Genomic DNA, 12,160 nt, shown 5'->3' with positions numbered 1-12,160 from the left:
ATCTTGAAGAGATGTTAATCAGGTAAAGGAGCCTCTAGGGAGGAGCTTTTCTGGCCAGAAAGGGCCAGTGGTTTGAGCCACGTTGGATTTTCTCCCAGCAGCAGGTGCTTCCCCCATTCTAACCTTCCCTTCCCATCACATTCTTGGCTCACTTTAATTTTCTCCTGCATATGATCACCTTCTGATTTTTGTTTAATCTCAATAAACCATTTCTAATCTCTGCCAGGCAGTAGAGGGTACAGGATAAGAGCAGGGACTCTTAAGTGAAAAGGCTTGAGTTAGATTCTCAATCCTTGAGCAATTTAATTAACATCTCTAAGCCTCAGTTTTCTCATCTGCAAATGGAGATGATAATACCTACCTTGTGGCCTGCTTCTGAGAATTAAAAGGGATGTCCGGGAAAGTTCTTCCACACAATGTCAGCACCTAGCGATCACCAATAAAGATTACTTATTATTATGTGACAATGTGGCCAGATAAAGCAGCTGGTGTCAGCCCAAAGCCTGACCAGCTCAGGCTGTTGGCCCAAATTAAAAAAGTAATAAAAGAGTATTAAATACAAGGATGGATTATACATCCCTTCTGGAACAGCCTTTTACTACACAGACCTAGAATGAACCAGGAACCAGAAGGAGAACAGTCCAGTTTTAACAGCAGTCAGCCTTGCCAGGGCCTCTGGGGTTGGCCTTAATAATAATAATAGGAAATGCCGAGTCATCCTGCCCCTGGGGGGAGGATGGGGGCGGGGTGGGGGACTGAAGTCCTCCTGGCAGGCCTCCCAGCAGAGCATTCCAGGGCCTACTCGGTCCACTCTGATCTCCTGACCCACTTGCAGCTGACCTTCTCTTTGTCTCAGCACTATTTATGCTCTCATCTCTCGCCCACTGATCCAACTGGTTATTTTCCTTCTCTGGGCACAAGTCTGACCTCAGTTCTCCAGCCGCAGCCAAATGGGCAGGTGCTGTTACTGACACCTGGGAATTTCCACCTGCGAATCACGGGGGTGCTTTGAGCAGAAAAGGTGCTAACTTTCAGCCTGGGAATGTTGCTCAGGTTCTTCTTTTACAAGAGTTAAATGAGAGTGAGGAGAAAGCAAATACAAGAACTGCTCATAGTGGAAATGCGTGGAAGTGAAGCATAGGAAAACAATTTGATGTGTTTTCCAAAAGACAGATGAGCGCAACTATTTATTAATTTCTTTATTAATTTCTTCATCTTATCTGTGCAATCTGAGGGCATTGCCAGAGTTATAAAGATGGCTTGCCATCTATTCTCTGTTATAAATTCTCCCCATAATAAATATCAATTTTGGTAACTAATTGACCCTTGCTCTATGTTGTAAGACTGAGATGAATGGCTTGTTCTGATTTTCAGGCCGCAGAGCTCTGCGACAGTGCAGATGTCCTGAGTTATACAGCTGGTCAACACTCTATAAAAGAAGCCACAGAGGAAATGCATTTCAGCATCTTTGCTTACTAGAGAACTTGTACTGGCACAAATATTTGCCCTTTGAAGTCCTGAGTAAACCACTGCCAGCCCCATGTTCCCTTCTAAGTCCACACTTCCTATGTCGTCAGTTGTGAAATTCGGAGGGGTTAAAAGTCTCAGGCACATGTACTGAGTGGTTGCAAGTGCCTCCTCTGTCCCCACTGCTCCTCTTGCAACCCTGACCACAGCCCCTGCAAGTGACAGGAGGAGAGAGTAGCCGGCCGGTCCAAAGAACAGCAACCACAAACTCTGCCACTTCCTTCCCTCTTGGCTTCCAATCTCTGATAACTGCCCTGGCTCCTCCCCTCACCAGATGATGCAAACGTAACCATCCCTTTGTGGGGGTATGCACAACCTGGCTGTGACATCTCTCTCCACACTAATCACCAAGGGTGGCTGTAGCACAGATGTGTGCTTCTTGCCTCACTGCTCCGTGCATGACTCTTCAGAAATACCCTTGAAGAGGTTGCCTTCCCAGCAGAGAGAGGGTACTTCTTTTTATAGGAGGCACCCCCACTCTGCTCTCTCTGGTTCACAGGGGGCACTCTCTTGAGCCTGTAGGGCAGCAGAATTTGCTACCCTAAAATGTGTGTCTCTTTGGCTTGATTATTTTTAAGAACAAAGACTCAGGAAAAAACTTTGACCTCCTCAAAACTGCATAAAAAGTTTTAAGATAGAAGACCTGTTCCAGAAAGGAGCTATCATCATAAATAACTATAGTATAATATGAACTAGGTGCAGTAGACAGGGAGGAACCTAGCAAGGCACATTTGATCAAAGGCCTCTCTATATCTCATTGTCTTTGCAAGGCATGGCACACATTTGTCTACCAAACATTTGCTTTTCCATCTCCATGTAAACCACCTTCCTCCCCTTTGAAGTTCCAAACCACTACCCCCAACATCCTCCTTTGTCTTTAGCTGAAGATGGGATTTAAGGGGGTGGCTTGAGCCATTTTGGTGAGTTACTCCGTTTTCCTGGTGTCTCCCACGTATACATGTAATTAAATTTGTTTGATTTTCTCCTGTTATTCTGTCTCATGACAACTTCATTCTTAGACCAGCCAGAAGAACCTAGAAGGGGAAAGGAATATTTCTTCCTCCCCTACAAGCCACTCCCTGATCTCAAGATTATTCTTCTTTGCCACCACTTTAAAAGACTTGCCATCTGGTCACCAGGTCCTAAAAGTTCTAACTTCAATATTTGTTCTAAAGATCAAGTCCTCACTTTTCTTTCTTGTTCATATTTGTTTGCAGATTGAATTCTTTTCTCAGGCCCTGGGTCTATATGCTCATACTAATTCTCCTGATTCTTAATGAAATGAACAAATACAACTTCTTTTATTTAGTTTGATTTTTGTTGTGAGTTATATTGAAAAACCAGACAGAATCACAGAAGGAGAACTGAGAATTTTTTAACTATTAAAGGTTATATAAATTATTATTTTTATTAAATTTTCTGATTATAAAACTACTGTATAATTATTTTACAGGATATGAAAAGCCCAGGAAAGTTTAAATCACCAGAATAAAAAGCACAATAATCTCACCACCACCTGGCAATGATTGTCCACATTTTGATATATGTCCTTCCAATCTCTTTTTTCTATTTTTAGTAGGAATAATGAAACCGGCTTAACACAAGCTTGACATAAGTGAAGCCATATTGTAGAAAAGAGACCATGTCTTAACTTTGAATGACCTCTGACTAACTAACCCAGCTGGATTTGCACCCTCCAGGAGATCCACCTGTTCTGTAGATTTTATAACCCCTGCTAGTGCATGTACCTTCCAGCTGCGCTAAGACAATAACTTCGTTCTTTTGAGTTCCTTAGGAATGTGATGACCCCCCAAACAGAGAGTCTATGCTGATAGCCACCATCAATGAAAACTGAAAGATCTGGTGTGGCACCTCCCAGTCTGTAACACCAGAGGGTCAACATTCCTAACCCTCTCCCCTATAACCCACTGGCCTATATAACTGCTTCAAGATTCTGTGCCCCCTTAAGATGGTTCTTTTGGACATTAGTCGACCATCTTCCCTCTTGCTAGTAAGCTATAATAAAGTGCCCTTTGTCTCCCACCATCTTGCCTCTTGGTGATTGGCTTTTGTCTCGCGGGAAGCAGATCTTGCCCTTTGTGCAGCAACAATAGGAAACCTATTTTTATTAACAGCACCCTTCAGCGGAGAACTGGTGCTGTGCTAGAGGTGTGACATACATATTTGCTAGTAGTTCCAACAACTTGGAAAGATAAATATTGCTGAAATTATGGAAACTGAGTCCCAGGAAGGTGGGTTAGTAACTTCTCTGAGCGAGGATTCAAATCTACACATCTTGCTCTCAGGGAAAACTTTTTAAGAAGTGGACTCCCAACTGAAGCCCTTTAATGGATTTTACAGAGAGAATGAAGTGCTAAGAGAGGAATGTCAGAAGTTTGATGCTATTCTTACTGATGGTAGATCTACCTAGCTTATGATTAAATCAGACCCACTGAAAGAAATTTCATCTGTATATAGCCATTTTTAAAGAGAGATTTATTTCTCCATGAATCCAAAGTATCACTGCTTGTCATTGTCAGCCGACTAGAAAGGAACAGAGAGATACCTCTGAAACATCTACAGAGCAGCTCAGCTGGAAGCACACTAAAGGAGAAAGAGTAAATCTTTGCCAGTTTGGGCCACATTCAACACAGCATGAGCCTGGGCAATGTCTTGGCTGCCAGGGACCGCCAGCTGCAGATAAAGTCATGGCAGAAGGGGCCAGGGCTATTGGCCAGATGTGGATAAATGACAGAAATGTAGTTGGAGTTCTGCTAAAAATATCTGGGTTCAGATAAAAATATATATTAAGCAATTCCTGTGCTAGCCTTGTACTAGCTTTAAGGCATCAAAATAAGTACATTTACTAAATGGCTTCCTTGCCCCCAAAGAGTTTCATTCATTCAACAAACATTCATCGAGCACCAACTATGTGCCAGACCCTGTGTAGGCTGTTGGGCTGCATCAGTAAACAAAACAAATGAAGACCCCTGCCCTGTAGAACTGGCTGTTCAGTGGGAAAAGATAGACCATAGACAAAATGAACATAATCGAGGCAAGTGGTACAAATTCCACAGCTTCCCATGGTTTGGGTATGAAGAGCAGGCTTTACTGGGAAGCTCACAAGTGGAGGGCCAACAAGAAAAGGCACGTGATCTCTCCATCTGATGTTCATTTAAATTAATTTGTTTCCAATGTTAGGGTTTACTTTTATTTTCCTTTTTCATTTTACTTTATTATCTTTTTGAAATTTGTAAAATGTTTACATTGTTCAATATATTTAGAGAAGTGTTGCTTCCATCTCTATCTCCTCTGCCCCTTTTTCCTTCCGCTTCTACGATACCATTTTTACTAATTGTTGACTCATTCTTCCAAGGTTTTGGTTTTTGCAAAAATAATCAAACATTCTTTTTTTATTATTTTTTTTTTTTTAGGAGGATTAGTCCTGAGCTAACATCTGCTGCCAATCCTCCTCTTTTTGCTGAGGAAGACTGGCCCTGAGCTAACATCCATGTCCATCTTCCTCTACTTTATCTGTGGGACACCTACCACAGCATGGCTTGCCAAGCGGTGCCCTGTCCGCACCTGGGATGGGAACCGGCGAACCCAGGGCCACCAAGAAACACAACATGCTCACTTAACCAATGCACCACCGGACTGGCCCCTAAATGTTCTTATTTCTACTGCTTTCTCACACAAAAGATACTACTCTACACACATCTTTTATCTATCCAATCTTTTGTTCTGAATCTTGTTTTTAGAGGGCTGTTTCTTTTTTCTTTTAACAGCCTGCTCTGTTTTGTATTTTATTTTATTTAAAAGCCCCCTATTGATGGATATTTGGATTGTTTATAATCTTTTGTTATTATAAATAATGTCATAATGAATACCTCCCTGCACATATTGTTTTGAACTTACAGAGATTCTTAAACATAGAATTGCTAAGTCAGCAGGTGAATGCAAATATAGCTTTATTAGGCAACTGCGAATTATTCTCCATAGAGGCTACATCATTTTCCACCCCCAACAATTACGACAGCACCTGTTTCTCCACAATCTCACCAACAGAGGGTATTAGCAAACTTCTTGAGTTTTGCCAATCAGATAGGTTAGCAGTAATATTCTTAAATACTTTTTTTTTTAAAGATTTTTTTATTTTTCTCCTTTTTCTCCCCAAAGCCCCCCGGTACATAGTTGTATATTTCGTTGTGGGTCCTTCTAGTTGTGGCATGTGGGACGCTGCCTCAGCGTGGTCTGATGAGCAGTGCCATGTCCGCGCCCAGGATTCGAACCAACGAAACACTGGGCCACCTGCAGCGGAGCGCGCGAACTTAACCACTCGGCCACGGGGCCAGCCCCTTAAATACTTTTTAATTCACTTTTAATATAAGCAAGACTAAATAGCTTTTCAGATATTTAAGGGCCATTTTCTTTTTTGAAAATGTTTTCTTCTTTGAATGTGATCACAATAAACGTATATATTAACTTGAGGAGAATTGGCATCTCCCTGTTGCTGTGTTGTCTAATCCAAGAGCATGGCATGTCTTGCTATTTGTTCAGTCTGCTTTTGTGTTTCACAAGAGTGCTTTAAAGTTCTCCTCCTCTGTTTTGCACATTTCTTTGTACTCATTTGGTAAACCACAACAGGAAGCAGCTGAACATGGCTGGAGAAAAGCCCGTGATCATGCTGACTGGTCTTACTTTAAATTTATTACCACAGACCTCACGTGGTGTCTTCATGCCCTTAGGCAGTCACACTGCCCCGTCCTTCAGTCTCCAGCTCCTCCAGGCAGCTATTCACACCTCTCCCCTCTCCACCCCCATCCTCAGTCAGCTAATTGTCTTGTTTTCTACCTCGCTGAGAAAACAACGCAAAACAAACACTCCGAAGAAATCAGAAGAGAATTTCTGCAGTTTTCCCATAGGATGATAATGCCAGCCACCCAAATTCAAATCTCTCCACACACCCTTCCTTTGGGGGAGGAGGGGGGAAGTATAGATTAATAAAGAAACAGAGAGAAAAGCTAAAGCTCGTACCTGCAGAATAACTAGGAGACAGAGAATAATACAGATTACAATTTAGATGTAAATAGAAAGTAGAAATCCAAGAGCAGCAGTCACTCTGGAGCCTCCCTCAGAACCCCAGACTCGTGAGAATTACAGGGAAGAGAGGAGAGCAGCGGGGTCTCAGTGGTAGCAGAACCTAAATAACATCAGCGCGCGTTCACCACCAGCAGGAGAGTGGGGGAATACAGCTGGAAGACCGTGAACCGGCTTGCTCTCCTCCACCAGGCCCCCCACGGAAGGGCTGGCCTCACCCGAGTGTGTGTGCTTCATTTTGACCACTGCAGGTGGGCTGGAGGATGCCTGGGACTGCCAGGGTCACAGCAAGAAATAGGGCCCCCTCATCAACCCATGAAGGTTTAAGGGGTGTGTGAGGGCTTAGTTTCCATAGCTCAGGCCTCTTTTGAATCCAGTTGATGAGGTTGAAGGCCTAGAGAACTGACAGTCACGCTGGGAAAACAAGACAAACACCAAGCAATTAATAACCAAAACAGAATGATACAGCTTATATTTACGCACTGATATATCTATTAAATTATGCAGTAGAGACAATTTGGGAATAGTACAGTATATAATAAAGTGCTAGTCATAGGATGCAAGGGGTAAATACAAAAGGTGCTTGAGAATGGACAGATCTCGTGAGCTGGAGCCATCAGGTCATGGATATCTTGATGAGAAGCGAGCGTCTAAAGGTAGATTTTTATCTTTGGCATACAGATTGTTAAAGAGGTTTTTACCACAGGGACCTAAAAATGCGCAGGACACTCAGCCATAAAAAAAGATGAAATCTTGCCATTTGTGACAACATGGATGGATCTTGAGGGTATTATGCTAAGTGAAATAAGTCTGACAGAGAAAGACAAATACCATATGATTTCACTCATACGTGGAATACAAAAACCAAAGCGAAACCAAACCAAACCAAACAAACAAAAGAAAAAAACCCCTCAAACTCATGGAAGCAAGCAACAGATTCCCAACCAGAGGGAAAGACGGTAGGGGGAACAAAATGGGTAATGGGGGTCAATTATACAGTGACGGATGGAAACTACACTTTGGGTGGTGAGCACACTGTAGTGTATGCAGATGTCAAATTATAATGTTGTATACCTGAAACCTACACAATGTTATAAACCAAGGTTACCTCAATTTAAAGGAAAAAAGGGCAGGACAGAGGATGGGCATTGGTGACCATCAGGTGTCTGATTGACATGCTTCTTAGGAAGGTCTCAATTTAGCCAGCAGAGGGCAAGAGAGCACAGAAACCATTCCTAGATTTATGGTCTTAGGAATGTTTGAAATAGAACTATACAGATGTCTCTGCAAAAATAAACAACCAAAACAATCACAAATGTGGATTTTTGAAAGAATATGTTTAAAAACTGTGTGTGTAAAGCAGAGACTGATTACTGTTGACACTGCAACAAATTCTTGCTTTTTTATGAAAACTCAGAATTTCTTTAAATGGTGCATGCATTTCTTTATAGATCCTTAAATGCTTGACAAAAATAAGGGAATATGTCTGAGTAATTTAACCTAACATTTTAAGAAACATTTTTATTTGGCGATCCCACAAAAAGAAAGTCTGAAACTTTAATAAATATACATAGCAGTGACTAATTTTATAAATCTCAGAAATAGATTTCTTTAAAGACTTGATCCTATAGTAAATATAGCAGGCAATAACATTTGTTAAATGGGCTAACAAATGTCAAAATGTTAAATGGGTTGTTGATTATAAACAAACGTGTTTAGTCTACAAGATAAGTAAGGATGGAGGTGGAAAGAGTGAGAGAAGGAACTGACCTTTCCGCTAGCTAGAGAGCAGAACCCTGAGGCCAGTGGCCATGTGTCTGCTCCCTCCAGCGTCCATCAGCTCCTCCTTTCATGCTGCTCACCCTGCCCCCCCCCAGTTGCAAAAGTATACTTACTATTCAAATGAAGCTTCAAGCCCACAGATTCCAGACCCAGACAGAGAAATTGCAACAAGACTCCTCCAGGCATTTAAAATGTGCTGTTCACACACTTTGGGGGTGGCAACAGAGTATAAAATCCTCTGGGCTGGAAGTCTGGAGACCAGGGACATTATCTGGGTAAAGCATTGAACCTCTCTAGTCCACAGTATTTTTCATCTACAAAATAAAGGTGTGAGGCTAGGTGATCTCAATGATCCCTACCAACTCATAGATCCTAAGATTCTGTTCATTTGTCCTCATCTTACAGTTCTCCATGTCAGTTAACATGTGAGAAGCAGAACGGGTGAACTTAACCGCTGCACCACCGGGTTGGCCCCCTTCAACTACTCTTTTGGGAGAGATTTTTGTAGAAAAGAGTCTTTTTGGGGGGCCGGCCCAGCGGTGCAGCAGCTAAGTTCGCCCATTCTGCTTTGGCAGCCCAGGGTTCACTGGTTCAGATCCCGTGTGCAGACCTACACACTGCTTGTCAAGCTATGCTGTGGCAGTTGTCCCACATATAAAGTAGAGGAAGGTGGACATGGATGTTAGCTCAGGGCCAGTCTTCCTCAGCAAAAAGAGGAAGATTGGCAGCAAATGTTAGCTCAGGGGTAATCTTACACACACACACACACACACACAAAAGACTTGAAAACTCTGAGACTGTCAATCTCTACCAATAGAATTTCAGACCTGAAAGCAGGGTATAAGGAAATTCACTTTATTTTATTTTATATGCGGGGTAGAAGATTTTGGTGCCACTGAAACCATACTTTTAGAGGCCAGCTTCAGGTTGGAAATATACGCTGCTTTTACAATCCCCAAGCCTTACTGAACCATAATCCTTAGGACTCTTAGTGCTGAGCCATGAAAGTAGCAACTAAGAGAATTAATAGGAGGCAGAATGGCCAGTTCTAATATTCCTCCAGGCAGAGGTGTGAAGTGTTAGCTCCTACCCAGACTTTAGACCATCTGTAGCAGCTGAAATGCAGTTAGCTCCACATAACAGAATATTCGACCCCAGAAGCTCAAACCATAAGGAACAAGATCAGAGCTAGGCTCTTCCAGGGGTGGTCAGCAGCTCAGTGGTTTCATCCACAGAATTAACACCTGATGGTGACAAGATGTCTGCCAGGTTCTAGGCAGCCCACCTCACGTAACAGCTTAATCAGCAGGGGGCATGAGTAGGCAAGTGTAACTTTCTTCTGCAACTTTTGCTCTCATCAGGGAGGAAAATCTTTCCCTCAGCCAACTTGCTCTTATATTTCATTGGCCAGAACTAGATCACGTTTATTTCTTACAGTTCTGGAGGCTGGGAAGTCCATGATCAAGGTGCCAGCCGAATGCAAAAGTCCTTGAGAAAATACTGGCAAACCAAATTCAACAGCGTAGTGAAAGGATCAGACACCATGATCCAGTGGGATTTATCACTGGGATCAGTGATGGTTCAACATACACAAATCAATAAGTGCAATACATCACATTAACAGAATTAAGGATAAAAACCATGTGATCATCTCAACAGATGCAGAAAAAGCGTTTCTTTTATAAGGGCACTAATCCCATTCATGAGGGCTGCACACTTATGACCTAATTATCTCCCAAGGACCCCACTCCAAGTGCCATCACATTGGGGTTTAGGGGTTCTTCAACACAGGAATTTGGGGGGACACAAACACTCAGGACCCACCAAAGGAGTTTTGACTTATTTTGTTTTCTCTTCTATTTCTGAGTTTATTGTGTTTCTCTTGGTCTTCTGTTGAAAAAGAGTCTCTCTGTTGAGTAAGCAGCCAAATTATTCCCAGGGAAGCAATTGGAGATGTTTCCTTGGGAAGATTTTTTTGGCAAACAAAATGCATGCTGTGTGTGTTTCCGCGGAAGCCCAACAGAGTGCAGCACTGCACTGCTCACTCCCTCCCAGGGACGGAGCTGTACCAGTTGTCAAATTAATTTCTTCTTTCTGAAATTCATAACACAGTTCATTCTGGGCTTCTATCTGTTCAAGAATTTAGAACCAGAACCTCAGACAAAGGGATTTTAATTACATGCTGATAAAATGCCAAAACTATCGTGCATAAAGTAGCTGTGCATTTTTTTAAAACAATGCCTCCAGGATTACAAGAGAGATTTGCCCCTGTGAGTGAAATCCGTTTTGTAACTCATCAGAAAACCTTCATCCTAGGCGTCAATTCTTATATTCTCCTCTGTAAGCTGTTAGACTGGGTCTTTCTACCTTTCGGATTGCACAGTAATACAATATGCTAAAATGAGTGGTCTGCAAATTTGGTTAACCTATTTTTAACTTTAAGCGGTGCGATTTTTACCTCCCTGTGAAAATCTTAATGATGAATAAGGGTCGTTATTTGGAAAAGTTGCTTATTTCACAGAACACAGCTGTTATGCCTCATGTTAAACCATGAAGATCTACATCAGAAGGTCACCTTCTCTAACAGTCTTTCTTGCTTTAAAAAAGAAACACCCAATGACAACAAGGATGTGGCTTGACTTTCAAGGTCATCCATTGAGATAAAAAGAGTTGCACTAGGCTAAGGCAAACAAAAGCTTGACACCACCATTGGTATCTGTAATAGTCAGCGTGGGCTACAGGGTTTACAGAACAATTGCTAAGACAATTGCTAATACCTAGAAATACAGAATTATCTCCTAAAAGGGAAGTTTTTGTTTCTTTCAGTGTTAGACATGTTCTCTGAGGGAGGGATTAATGAGAGGCAAGATACGAAAGGTCTAAGGTATTTGTCACTACGCCTAGTATTTGAGCAATAAGACAAAATGTAAATATGTATATATATATATTTCTATTTGAGGTGATGAAGCGCCTTTCAGCCATTTAGCTCGTTCTTCAGTTCAACTGACTCTTCTTGATTTCAACAAAAAAGTTCATATATGTCTCAGTTTTTAAAAACCTGTTCAACAAGTCTAAAGTTATAAAACAGAGAAACAAATTCCCTACTATTCTCATCATCAAATTACAAGTCCGTTAGCTGCCAAAGTTCTTTCACATGCAGCTTGCAGCTCTTGAATACCTCTAATTCCTCTATTAGACTCTCCAGGGTACGGAGATGTTGCCTCATTATATGGATTAATGGTGATTGCAAAGGAACCCCCAGGTCACATAAGTATGGCTGCCACTGCTTTAAAGGAACCCTGTGTTAGGTCCTTGCATGGGTAAAGACCTTGCATGCTCCCTACACACATGTGCATATTTCTAAACTTGTTAGAGGTTGTAGCTAAGCAACTCGAAGCTAAGATGATGTGTAACTGTCAATGCAAAATTAATTTGAAAATGTTTAAATAAATTTTTTTATCGAAGTTTAGCAGACACGCAGCAAACAACAAAAATATTAAAAGTACAGCTCAATGAAGAAATACTATCGAGGAGATTGATCAAAGAGGACTCTACTGAAGGAGCTGTCAGCTTACAATTAAACATTTTAGGGGGAGAGAGAGGTCAGTGAAGGGACTGCCATGAGACCAAAGTAAGACAGCTTGACACATGTCCCCCAGAGTCTGAAGAACATAGAAATTGGTACTTGATTCTCACCTGGAAGATTGTAAGAAGAGGGACTGGCTAGAGCTGCCGGTGCAAGAATAGAGAA

The 12,160-nt window shown here is 41.9% G+C and overlaps 1 protein-coding gene across 1 annotated transcript in view; it reads right to left on the bottom strand.

Moving 5' to 3' along the window:
• Window positions 1-426, bottom strand: part of IFRD1 (interferon related developmental regulator 1) — a 46,023-nt gene extending 45,597 nt beyond the window's left edge. The window contains exon 1 of the mRNA XM_046669589.1: window positions 362-426. The gene's annotated coding sequence lies outside the window, so the exon portion shown is untranslated. The remainder of the gene's footprint in view (window positions 1-361) is intronic.
• Window positions 427-12,160: the final 11,734 nt, after the last annotated feature.

This window comes from Equus quagga, chromosome 8, assembly GCF_021613505.1.
Source record: "Equus quagga isolate Etosha38 chromosome 8, UCLA_HA_Equagga_1.0, whole genome shotgun sequence".
Taxonomy (NCBI): Eukaryota; Metazoa; Chordata; class Mammalia; order Perissodactyla; family Equidae; genus Equus; species Equus quagga.
Note: the sequence above shows the minus strand (reverse complement) of the source record. Positions and strands in the feature narration are given on the sequence as shown.